The sequence below is a fragment of the Apteryx mantelli genome, chromosome 6, assembly GCF_036417845.1.
Source record: "Apteryx mantelli isolate bAptMan1 chromosome 6, bAptMan1.hap1, whole genome shotgun sequence".
Lineage (NCBI taxonomy): Eukaryota > Metazoa > Chordata > Aves > Apterygiformes > Apterygidae > Apteryx > Apteryx mantelli.
Window position 1 is genome coordinate 3,078,469 of NC_089983.1, and position 12,512 is coordinate 3,090,980.

A 12,512-nucleotide genomic window follows, 5' to 3' on the forward strand; every position below is an offset into this window, starting at 1 on the left:
ATAGGCCAGTGCTGGTGATGTGGGTGCAGTTTGTGATTGTGAGGTCACTTGTGGCTGAGTGCCTGATAGGCCAGTGCTGGTGATGTGTGTGCAGTTTGTGTTTGTGATGTCCCTTGTGGCTGAGTGCGTGATAGGCCAGTGCTGGTGATGTGGGTGCAGTTTGTGGTTGTGATGTCACTTGTGGCTGAGTGCCTGATAGGCCAGTGCTGGTGATGTGGGTGCAGTTTGTGGTTGTGAGGTCACTTGTGGCTCAGAGCCTGATAGGCCAGTGCTGGTGATGTGGGTGCAGTTTGTGGTTGTGATGTCACTTGTGGCTCAGTGCCTGCTACGCCACTGCTGGTGATGTGGGTGCAGTTGGTGGTTGTGATGTCACTTGTGGCTCAGTGCCTGATAGGCCAGTGCTGGTGATGTGGGTGCAGTTGGTGGTTGTGATGTCACTTGTGGCTCAGTGCCTGATAGGCCAGTGCTGGTGATGTGGGTGCAGTTTTTGTTTGTGAGGTCACTTGTGGCTGAGTGCCTGATAGGCCAGTGCTGGTCACATGGCTGCAGTTTGTGGTTGTGATGTCACTTGTGGCTGAGTGCCTGATAGGCCAGTGCTGGTGATGTGGGTGCAGTTTGTGATTGTGAGGTCACTGGTGGCTGAGTGCCTGATAGGCCAGTGCTGGTGATGTGGGTGCAGTTTGTGGTTGTGAGGTCACTTGTGGCTCAGTGCCTGATAGGCCAGTGCTGGTGATGTGGGTGCAGTTTGTGGTTGTGATGTCACTTGTGGCTCAGTGCCTGATAGGGCAGTGCTGGTGATGTGTGTGCAATTTGTGGTTGTGATGTACTTGTGGCTGAGTGCCTGATAGGCCAGTGCTGGTGATGTGGCTGCAGTTTGTGATTGTGAGGTCACTTGTGGCTGAGTGCCTGATAGGGCAGTGCTGGTGATGTGGGTGCAGTTTGTGGTTGTGATGTCACTTGTGGCTCAGTGCCTGATAGGCCAGTGCTGGTGATGTGGGTGCAGTTTGTGATTGTGAGGTCACTTGTGGCTGAGTGCCTGATAGGCCAGTGCTGGTGATGTGGGTGCAGTTTGTGGTTGTGAGGTCACTTGTGGCTGAGTGCCTGATAGGCCAGTGCTGGTGATGTGGGTGCAGTTTTTGGTTGTGAGGTCACTTGTGGCTGAGTGCCTGATAGGCCAGTACTGGTGATGTGGGTGCAGTTTGTGGTTGTGATGTCACTTGTGGCTCAGTGCCTGATAGGCCAGTGCTGGTCATGTGGGTGCAGTTTGTGTTTGTGATGTCACTTGTGGCTGAGTGCCTGATAGGCCAGTGCTGGTCACATGCCTGCAGTTTGTGGTTGTGATGTCACTTGTGGCTCAGTGCCTGATAGGCCAGTGCTGGTCACATGGCTGCAGTTTGTGTTTGTGATGTCACTTGTGGCTCAGTGCCTGATAGGCCAGTGCTGGTGATGTGGGTGCAGTTTGTGGTTGTGAGGTCACTTGTGGCTCAGTGCCTGATAGGCCAGTGCTGGTGATGTGGGTGCATTTTGTGTTTGTGAGGTCACTTGTGGTTGAGTGCCTGATAGGCCAGTGCTGGTGATGTGGCTGCAGTTTGTGATTGTGAGGTCACTTGTGGCTGAGTGCCTGATAGGCCAGTGCTGGTGATGTGGGTGCAGTTGGTGGTTGTGATGTCACTTCTGGCTGAGTGCCTGATACGCCACTGCTGGTGATGTGGGTGCATTTTGTGGTTGTGATGTCACTTGTGGCTGAGTGCCTGATAGGCCAGTGCTGGTGATGTGGGTGCAGTTTGTGTTTGTGATGTCACTTGTGGCTCAGTGCCTGATAGGCCAGTGCTGGTGATGTGGGTGCAGTTTGTGGTTGTGAGGTCACTTGTGGCTCAGAGCCTGATAGGCCAGTGCTGGTGATGTGGGTGCAGTTTGTGGTTGTGATGTCACTTGTGGCTGAGTGCCTGATAGGCCAGTGCTGGTGATGTGGGTGCAGTTGGTGGTTGTGATGTCACTTGTGGCTGAGTGCCTGATAGGCCAGTGCTGGTGATGTGGGTGCAGTTGGTGGTTGTGATGTCACTTGTGGCTGAGTGCCTGATAGGCCAGTGCTGGTGATGTGGGTGCAGTTTTTGTTTGTGAGGTCACTTGTGGCTGAGTGCCTGATAGTCCAGTGCTGGTCACATGGCTGCAGTTTGTGGTTGTGAGGTCACTTGTGGCTCAGTGCCTGATAGGCCAGTGCTGGTGATGTGGGTGCAGTTTGTGGTTGTGAGGTCACTTGTGGCTCAGTGCCTGATAGGCCAGTGCTGGTGATGTCGCTGCAGTTTGTGGTTGTGATGTCACTTGTGGCTCAGTGCCTGATAGGCCAGTGCTGGTGATGTGGGTGCAGTTTGTGATTGTGAGGTCACTGGTGGCTGAGTGCCTGATAGGCCAGTGCTGGTGATGTGGGTGCAGTTTGTGGTTGTGATGTCACTTGTGGCTCAGTGCCTGATAGGCCAGTGCTGGTGATGTGGGTGCAGTTTGTGTTTGTGAGGTCACTTGTGGCTCAGTGCCTGATAGGGCAGTGCTGGTGATGTGTGTGCAGTTTGTGGTTGTGATGTACTTGTGGCTGAGTGCCTGATAGGCCAGTGCTGGTGATGTGGCTGCAGTTTGTGGTTGTGAGGTCACTTGTGGCTGAGTGCCTGATAGACCAGTGCTGGTGATGTGGGTGCAGTTTGTGATTGTGAGGTCACTTGTGGCTGAGTGCGTGATAGGCCAGTGCTGGTGATGTGGGTGCAGTTGGTGGTTGTGATGTCCCTTGTGGCTCAGTGCCTGATAGGCCAGTGCTGGTGATGTGGGTGCAGTTGGTGGTTGTGATGTCCCTTGTGGCTCAGTGCCTGATAGGCCAGTGCTGGTGATGTGGGTGCAGTTTGTGGTTGTGATGTCCCTTGTGGCTGAGTGCCTGATAGGCCAGTGCTGGTGATGTGTGTGCAATTTGTGTCTGTGATGTCACTTGTGGCTGAGTGCCTGATAGGCCAGTGCTGGTGATGTGTGTGCAGTTTGTGGTTGTGATGTCACTTGTGGCTGAGTGCCTGATAGGCCAGTGCTGGTCCTGTGGGGGCAGTTTGTGGTTGTGTTGTCACTTGTGGCTGAGTGCCTGATAGGCCAGTGCTGGTGATGTGGGTGCAGTTTGTGGTTGTGATGTCACTTGTGGCTCAGTGCCTGATAGGCCAGTGCTGGTGATGTGTGTGCAGTTTGTGTTTGTGATGTCACTTGTGGCTGAGTGCCTGATAGGCCAGTGCTGGTGATGTGGGTGCAGTTTGTGGTTGTGATGTCACTTGTGGCTCAGTGCGTGATAGGCCAGTGCTGGTGATGTGGGTGCAGTTTGTGGTTGTGATGTCACTTGTGGCTCAGTGCTTGAGAGGCCAGTGCTGGTGATGTGGGTGCAGTTTGTGGTTGTGATGTCACTTGTGGCTCAGTGCCTGAGAGGCCAGTGCTGGTGATGTGGCTGTAGTTTGTGTTTGTGATGTCACTTGTGGCTGAGTGCCTGATAGGCCAGTGCTGGTCACATGGCTGCAGTTTGTGGTTGTGATGTCACTTGTGGCTGAGTGCGTGATAGGCCAGTGCTGGTGATGTGGGTGCAGTTTGTGATTGTGAGGTCACTTGTGGCTGAGTGCGTGATAGGCCAGTGCTGGTGATGTGGGTGCAGTTTGTGGTTGTGATGTCACTTGTGGCTGAGTGCCTGATAGGCCAGTGCTGGTGATGTGGGTGCAGTTTGTGGTTGTGAGGTCACTTGTGGCTCAGAGCCTGATAGGCCAGTGCTGGTGATGTGGCTGCAGTTTGTGGTTGTGATGTCACTTGTGGCTCAGTGCCTGATACGCCACTGCTGGTGATGTGGGTGCAGTTGGTGGTTGTGATGTCACTTGTGGCTCAGTGCCTGATAGGCCAGTGCTGGTGATGTGGGTGCAGTTTTTGTTTGTGAGGTCACTTGTGGCTGAGTGCCTGATAGGCCAGTGCTGGTCACATGGCTGCAGTTTGTGGTTGTGAGGTCACTTGTGGCTGAGGGCCTGATAGGCCAGTGCTGGTGATGTGGGTGCAGTTTGTGGTTGTGATGTCACTTGTGGCTCAGTGCCTGATAGGCCAGTGCTGGTCACATGGCTGCAGTTTGTGGTTGTGATGTCACTTGTGGCTCAGTGCCTGATAGGCCAGTGCTGGTGATGTGGGTGCAGTTTGTGGTTGTGATGTCAGTTGTGGCTCAGTGCCTGATAGGCCAGTGCTGGTGATGTGGGTGCAGTTTGTGGTTGTGATGTCACTTGTGGCTGAGTGCCTGATAGGCCAGTGCTGGTGATGTGGGTGCAGTTTGTGGTTGTGAGGTCACTTGTGGCTCAGTGCCTGATAGGCCAGTGCTGGTGATGTGGGTGCAGTTTGTGGTTGTGAGGTCACTTGTGGCTCAGTGCCTGATAGGGCAGTGCTGGTGATGTGTGTGCAATTTGTGGTTGTGATGTACTTGTGGCTGAGTGCCTGATAGGCCAGTGCTGGTGATGTGGCTGCAGTTTGTGTTTGTGATGTCACTTGTGGCTGAGTGCCTGATAGGGCAGTGCTGGTGATGTGGGTGCAGTTTGTGGTTGTGATGTCACTTGTGGCTCAGTGCCTGATAGGCCAGTGCTGGTGATGTGGGTGCAGTTTGTGATTGTGAGGTCACTTGTGGCTGAGTGCGTGATAGGCCAGTGCTGGTGATGTGTGTGCAGTTTGTGGTTGTGATGTCACTTGTGGCTGAGTGCGTGATAGGCCAGTGCTGGTGATGTGGGTGCAGTTTGTGGTTGTGAGGTCACTTGTGGCTGAGTGCCTGATAGGCCAGTGCTGGTGATGTGGCTGCAGTTTGTGGTTGTGATGTCACTTGTGGCTCAGTGCCTGATAGGCCAGTGCTGGTGATGTGTGTGCAGTTTGTTGTTGGGGCCCTTGCGGTACTTCAGAACAACAATCTATATGAAATATAGAGTATGGAACTACACTGTTTAGGATTAGTTGCTTAGCACAACTTGGTTAGCATTAGTAGCTAAATTTGCTGAAGCCTTAGGCCTCAGGCTGTAGCCGCTGCTACGTGCTTTAAAGTAGTTTTACCAAGGACGCTGGTGCAGCTGGGAATGATACATCCTGAGAAAGTACAGATAAGCTAGCAGAAGCCAGTGGGAACCAAGGTTAAGGGCTAGACAGCTTTGCTAAACAAGCAGCAAGGTACAAGGCATGACCGCTTCGTGCGTGATCGGTGCAATGATTGGCTACCTGTGACATAATCTGTATGAACCACAAATCAAGGGCCAGAGCGCCGAATACCTGTACTTATAAAATGGGCAAATTGCTGAATAAAGATGGAATTGAACCTGCATTCTGTGAATGCGTATGATTCCTTCCCGTCACTCCCGCGGACCGCGACAGTTTGTGGTTGTGATGTCACTTGTGGCTCAGTGCCTGATAGGCCAGTGCTGGTGATGTGGGGGCAGTTTGTGATTGTGAGGTCACTTGTGGCTCAGAGTCTGATAGGCCAGTGCTGGTCACATGGCTGCAGTTTGTGGTTGTGATGCCACTTGTGGCTCAGTTCCTGATAGGCCAGTGCTGGTACATGTCTGCAGTTTGTGATTGTGAGGTCACTTGTGGCTGAGTGCCTGATAGGCCAGTGCTGGTGATGTGGGTGCAGTTGGTGGTTGTGATGTCCCTTGTGGCTCAGTGCCTGATAGGCCAGTGCTGGTGATGTGGGTGCAGTTGGTGGTTGTGATGTCCCTTGTGGCTGAGTGCCTGATAGGCCAGTGCTGGTGATGTGTGTGCAATTTGTGTCTGTGATGTCACTTGTGGCTGAGTGCCTGATAGGCCAGTGCTGGTGATGTGTGTGCAGTTTGTGGTTGTGATGTCACTTGTGGCTCAGTGCCTGATAGGCCAGTGCTGGTCCTGTGGGGGCAGTTTGTGGTTGTGATGTCACTTGTGGCTCAGAGTCTGATAGGCCAGTGCTGGTCACATGGCTGCAGTTTGTGGTTGTGATGCCACTTGTGGCTCAGTTCCTGATAGGCCAGTGCTGGTACATGTCTGCAGTTTGTGATTGTGAGGTCACTTGTGGCTGAGTGCCTGATAGGCCAGTGCTGGTGATGTGGGTGCAGTTGGTGGTTGTGATGTCCCTTGTGGCTCAGTGCCTGATAGGCCAGTGCTGGTGATGTGGGTGCAGTTGGTGGTTGTGATGTCCCTTGTGGCTGAGTGCCTGATAGGCCAGTGCTGGTGATGTGTGTGCAATTTGTGTCTGTGATGTCACTTGTGGCTGAGTGCCTGATAGGCCAGTGCTGGTGATGTGTGTGCAGTTTGTGGTTGTGATGTCACTTGTGGCTCAGTGCCTGATAGGCCAGTGCTGGTCCTGTGGGGGCAGTTTGTGGTTGTGATGTCACTTGTGGCTGAGTGCCTGATAGGCCAGTGCTGGTCATGTGGGTGCAGTTTGTGATTGTGATGTCACTTGTGGCTCAGTGCCTGATAGGCCAGTGCTGGTGATGTGTGTGCAGTTTGTGGTTGTGATGTCACTTGTGGCTGAGTGCCTGATAGGCCAGTGCTGGTGATGTGGGTGCAGTTTGTGGTTGTGATGTCACTTGTGGCTCAGTGCTTGAGAGGCCAGTGCTGGTGATGTGGGTGCAGTTTGTGGTTGTGAGGTCACTTGTGGCTCAGTGCCTGAGAGGCCAGTGCTGGTGATGTGGGTGCAGTTTGTGGTTGTGATGTCACTTGTGGCTGAGTGCCTGATAGGCCAGTGCTGGTCACATGGCTGCAGTTTGTGGTTGTGATGTCACTTGTGGCTGAGTGCGTGATAGGCCAGTGCTGGTGATGTGGGTGCAGTTTGTGATTGTGAGGTCACTTGTGGCTCAGTGCCTGATAGGCCAGTGCTGGTGATGTGTGTGCAGTTTGTGTTTGTGATGTCACTTGTGGCTGAGTGCGTGATAGGCCAGTGCTGGTGATGTGGGTGCAGTTTGTGGTTGTGATGTCACTTGTGGCTGAGTGCCTGATAGGCCAGTGCTGGTGATGTGGGTGCAGTTTGTGGTTGTGAGGTCACTTGTGGCTCAGAGCCTGATAGGCCAGTGCTGGTGATGTGGCTGCAGTTTGTGGTTGTGATGTCACTTGTGGCTCAGTGCCTGATAGGCCAGTGCTGGTGATGTGGGTGCAGTTGGTGGTTGTGATGTCACTTGTGGCTCAGTGCCTGATAGGCCAGTGCTGGTGATGTGGGTGCAGTTTTTGTTTGTGAGGTCACTTGTGGCTGAGTGCCTGATAGGCCAGTGCTGGTCACATGGCTGCAGTTTGTGGTTGTGAGGTCACTTGTGGCTGAGTGCCTGATAGGCCAGTGCTGGTGATGTGGGTGCAGTTTGTGGTTGTGAGGTCACTTGTGGCTCAGTGCCTGATAGGCCAGTGCTGGTCACATGGCTGCAGTTTGTGTTTGTGATGTCACTTGTGGCTGAGTGCGTGATAGGCCAGTGCTGGTGATGTGGGTGCAGTTTGTGATTGTGAGGTCACTGGTGGCTGAGTGCCTGATAGGCCAGTGCTGGTGATGTGGGTGCAGTTTGTGGTTGTGAGGTCACTTGTGGCTGAGTGCCTGATAGGCCAGTGCTGGTGATGTGGGTGCAGTTTGTGGTTGTGATGTCACTTGTGGCTCAGTGCCTGATAGGGCAGTGCTGGTGATGTGTGTGCAATTTGTGGTTGTGATGTACTTGTGGCTGAGTGCCTGATAGGCCAGTGCTGGTGATGTGGCTGCAGTTTGTGATTGTGAGGTCACTTGTGGCTGAGTGCCTGATAGGGCAGTGCTGGTGATGTGGGTGCAGTTTGTGGTTGTGATGTCACTTGTGGCTCAGTGCCTGATAGGCCAGTGCTGGTGATGTGGGTGCAGTTTGTGATTGTGAGGTCACTTGTGGCTGAGTGCCTGATAGGCCAGTGCTGGTGATGTGGGTGCAGTTTGTGGTTGTGAGGTCACTTGTGGCTGAGTGCCTGATAGGCCAGTGCTGGTGATGTGGGTGCAGTTTTTGGTTGTGAGGTCACTTGTGGCTGAGTGCCTGATAGGCCAGTACTGGTGATGTGGGTGCAGTTTGTGGTTGTGATGTCACTTGTGGCTCAGTGCCTGATAGGCCAGTGCTGGTCATGTGGGTGCAGTTTGTGTTTGTGATGTCACTTGTGGCTGAGTGCCTGATAGGCCAGTGCTGGTCACATGCCTGCAGTTTGTGGTTGTGATGTCACTTGTGGCTCAGTGCCTGATAGGCCAGTGCTGGTGGTGTGGGTGCAGTTTGTGGTTGTGATGTCACTTGTGGCTGAGTGCCTGATAGGCCAGTGCTGGTGATGTGGGTGCAGTTTGTGTTTGTGAGGTCACTTGTGGCTCAGTGCCTGATAGGCCAGTGCTGGTGATGTGGGTGCATTTTGTGGTTGTGATGTCACTTGTGGCTGAGTGCCTGATAGGCCAGTGCTGGTGATGTGGGTGCAGTTGGTGGTTGTGATGTCACTTCTGGCTGAGTGCCTGATACGCCACTGCTGGTGATGTGGGTGCATTTTGTGGTTGTGATGTCACTTGTGGCTGAGTGCCTGATAGGCCAGTGCTGGTGATGTGGGTGCAGTTTGTGTTTGTGATGTCACTTGTGGCTCAGTGCCTGATAGGCCAGTGCTGGTGATGTGGGTGCAGTTTGTGGTTGTGAGGTCACTTGTGGCTCAGAGCCTGATAGGCCAGTGCTGGTGATGTGGGTGCAGTTTGTGGTTGTGATGTCACTTGTGGCTGAGTGCCTGATAGGCCAGTGCTGGTGATGTGGGTGCAGTTGGTGGTTGTGATGTCACTTGTGGCTGAGTGCCTGATAGGCCAGTGCTGGTGATGTGGGTGCAGTTGGTGGTTGTGATGTCACTTGTGGCTGAGTGCCTGATAGGCCAGTGCTGGTGATGTGGGTGCAGTTTGTGTTTGTGAGGTCACTTGTGGCTGAGTGCCTGATAGTCCAGTGCTGGTCACATGGCTGCAGTTTGTGGTTGTGAGGTCACTTGTGGCTCAGTGCCTGATAGGCCAGTGCTGGTGATGTGGGTGCAGTTTGTGGTTGTGAGGTCACTTGTGGCTCAGTGCCTGATAGGCCAGTGCTGGTGATGTCGCTGCAGTTTGTGGTTGTGATGTCACTTGTGGCTCAGTGCCTGATAGGCCAGTGCTGGTGATGTGGGTGCAGTTTGTGATTGTGAGGTCACTGGTGGCTGAGTGCCTGATAGGCCAGTGCTGGTGATGTGGGTGCAGTTTGTGGTTGTGATGTCACTTGTGGCTGAGTGCCTGATAGGCCAGTGCTGGTGATGTGGGTGCAGTTTGTGTTTGTGATGTCACTTGTGGCTCAGTGCCTGATAGGGCAGTGCTGGTGATGTGTGTGCAGTTTGTGGTTGTGATGTACTTGTGGCTGAGTGCCTGATAGGCCAGTGCTGGTGATGTGGGTGCAGTTTGTGGTTGTGAGGTCACTTGTGGCTGAGTGCCTGATAGACCAGTGCTGGTGATGTGGGTGCAGTTTGTGATTGTGAGGTCACTTGTGGCTGAGTGCCTGATAGGCCAGTGCTGGTGATGTGGGTGCAGCTGGTGGTTGTGATGTCCCTTGTGGCTCAGTGCCTGATAGGCCAGTGCTGGTGATGTGGGTGCAGTTGGTGGTTGTGATGTCCCTTGTGGCTCAGTGCCTGATAGGCCAGTGCTGGTGATGTGGGTGCAGTTTGTGGTTGTGATGTCCCTTGTGGCTGAGTGCCTGATAGGCCAGTGCTGGTGATGTGTGTGCAATTTGTGTCTGTGAGGTCACTTGTGGCTGAGTGCCTGATAGGCCAGTGCTGGTGATGTGTGTGCAGTTTGTGGTTGTGATGTCACTTGTGGCTGAGTGCCTGATAGGCCAGTGCTGGTCCTGTGGGGGCAGTTTGTGGTTGTGATGTCACTTGTGGCTGAGTGCCTGATAGGCCAGTGCTGGTGATGTGTGTGCAGTTTGTGTTTGTGATGTCACTTGTGGCTGAGTGCGTGATAGGCCAGTGCTGGTGATGTGGGTGCAGTTTGTGGTTGTGATGTCACTTGTGGCTCAGTGCGTGATAGGCCAGTGCTGGTGATGTGGGTGCAGTTTGTGGTTGTGATGTCACTTGTGGCTCAGTGCTTGAGAGGCCAGTGCTGGTGATGTGGGTGCAGTTTGTGGTTGTGATGTCACTTGTGGCTCAGTGCCTGAGAGGCCAGTGCTGGTGATGTGGCTGTAGTTTTTGTTTGTGATGTCACTTGTGGCTGAGTGCCTGATAGGCCAGTGCTGGTCACATGGCTGCAGTTTGTGGTTGTGATGTCACTTGTGGCTGAGTGCGTGATAGGCCAGTGCTGGTGATGTGGGTGCAGTTTGTGATTGTGAGGTCACTTGTGGCTGAGTGCGTGATAGGCCAGTGCTGGTGATGTGGGTGCAGTTTGTGGTTGTGATGTCACTTGTGGCTGAGTGCCTGATAGGCCAGTGCTGGTGATGTGGGTGCAGTTTGTGGTTGTGAGGTCACTTGTGGCTCAGAGCCTGATAGGCCAGTGCTGGTGATGTGGCTGCAGTTTGTGTTTGTGATGTCACTTGTGGCTCAGTGCCTGATAGGCCAGTGCTGGTGATGTGGGTGCAGTTGGTGGTTGTGATGTCACTTGTGGCTCAGTGCCTGATAGGCCAGTGCTGGTGATGTGGGTGCAGTTGGTGGTTGTGATGTCACTTGTGGCTCAGTGCCTGATAGGCCAGTGCTGGTGATGTGGGTGCAGTTTTTGTTTGTGAGGTCACTTGTGGCTGAGTGCCTGATAGGCCAGTGCTGGTCACATGGCTGCAGTTTGTGTTTGTGAGGTCACTTGTGGCTGAGTGCCTGATAGGCCAGTGCTGGTGATGTGGGTGCAGTTTGTGGTTGTGATGTCACTTGTGGCTCAGTGCCTGATAGGCCAGTGCTGGTCACATGGCTGCAGTTTGTGGTTGTGATGTCACTTGTGGCTCAGTGCCTGATAGGCCAGTGCTGGTGATGTGGGTGCAGTTTGTGATTGTGAGGTCACTGGTGGCTGAGTGCCTGATAGGCCAGTGCTGGTGATGTGGGTGCAGTTTGTGGTTGTGATGTCACTTGTGGCTGAGTGCCTGATAGGCCAGTGCTGGTGATGTGGGTGCAGTTTTTGGTTGTGAGGTCACTTGTGGCTCAGTGCCTGATAGGCCAGTGCTGGTGATGTGGGTGCAGTTTGTGGTTGTGAGGTCACTTGTGGCTCAGTGCCTGATAGGGCAGTGCTGGTGATGTGTGTGCAGTTTGTGGTTGTGATGTCACTTGTGGCTGAGTGCGTGATAGGCCAGTGCTGGTGATGTGGGTGCAGTTGGTGGTTGTGATGTCCCTTGTGGCTCAGTGCCTGATAGGCCAGTGCTGGTGATGTGGGTGCAGTTTGTGATTGTGAGGTCACTTGTGGCTGAGTGCGTGATAGGCCAGTGCTGGTGATGTGGGTGCAGTTTGTGGTTGTGATGTCACTTGTGGCTGAGTGCCTGATAGGCCAGTGCTGGTGATGTGGGTGCAGTTTTTGGTTGTGAGGTCACTTGTGGCTGAGTGCCTGATAGGCCAGTACTGGTGATGTGGGTGCAGTTTGTGGTTGTGATGTCACTTGTGGCTCAGTGCCTGATAGGCCAGTGCTGGTCATGTGGGTGCAGTTTGTGTTTGTGATGTCACTTGTGGCTGAGTGCCTGATAGGCCAGTGCTGGTCACATGCCTGCAGTTTGTGGTTGTGAGGTCACTTGTGGCTCAGTGCCTGATAGGCCAGTGCTGGTGATGTGGGTGCATTTTGTGTTTGTGAGGTCACTTGTGGTTGAGTGCCTGATAGGCCAGTGCTGGTGATGTGGCTGCAGTTTGTGATTGTGATGTCACTTGTGGCTCAGTGCCTGATAGGCCAGTGCTGGTGATGTGGGTGCAGTTGGTGGTTGTGATGTCACTTCTGGCTGAGTGCCTGATACGCCACTGCTGGTGATGTGGGTGCATTTTGTGGTTGTGATGTCACTTGTGGCTGAGTGCCTGATAGGCCAGTGCTGGTGATGTGGGTGCAGTTTGTGTTTGTGATGTCACTTGTGGCTCAGTGCCTGATAGGCCAGTGCTGGTGATGTGGGTGCAGTTTGTGGTTGTGAGGTCACTTGTGGCTTAGAGCCTGATAGGCCAGTGCTGGTGATGTGGGTGCAGTTTGTGGTTGTGATGTCACTTGTGGCTGAGTGCCTGATAGGCCAGTGCTGGTGATGTGGGTGCAGTTGGTGGTTGTGATGTCACTTGTGGCTGAGTGCCTGATAGGCCAGTGCTGGTGATGTGGGTGCAGTTTGTGTTTGTGATGTCACTTGTGGCTGAGTGCCTGATAGGCCAGTGCTGGTGATGTGGGTGCAGTTTTTGTTTGTGAGGTCACTTGTGGCTGAGTGCCTGATAGTCCAGTGCTGGTCACATGGCTGCAGTTTGTGTTTGTGATGTCACTTGTGGCTCAGTGCCTGATAGGCCAGTGCTGGTGATGTGGGTGCAGTTTGTGATTGTGAGGTCACTGGTGGCTGAGTGCCTGA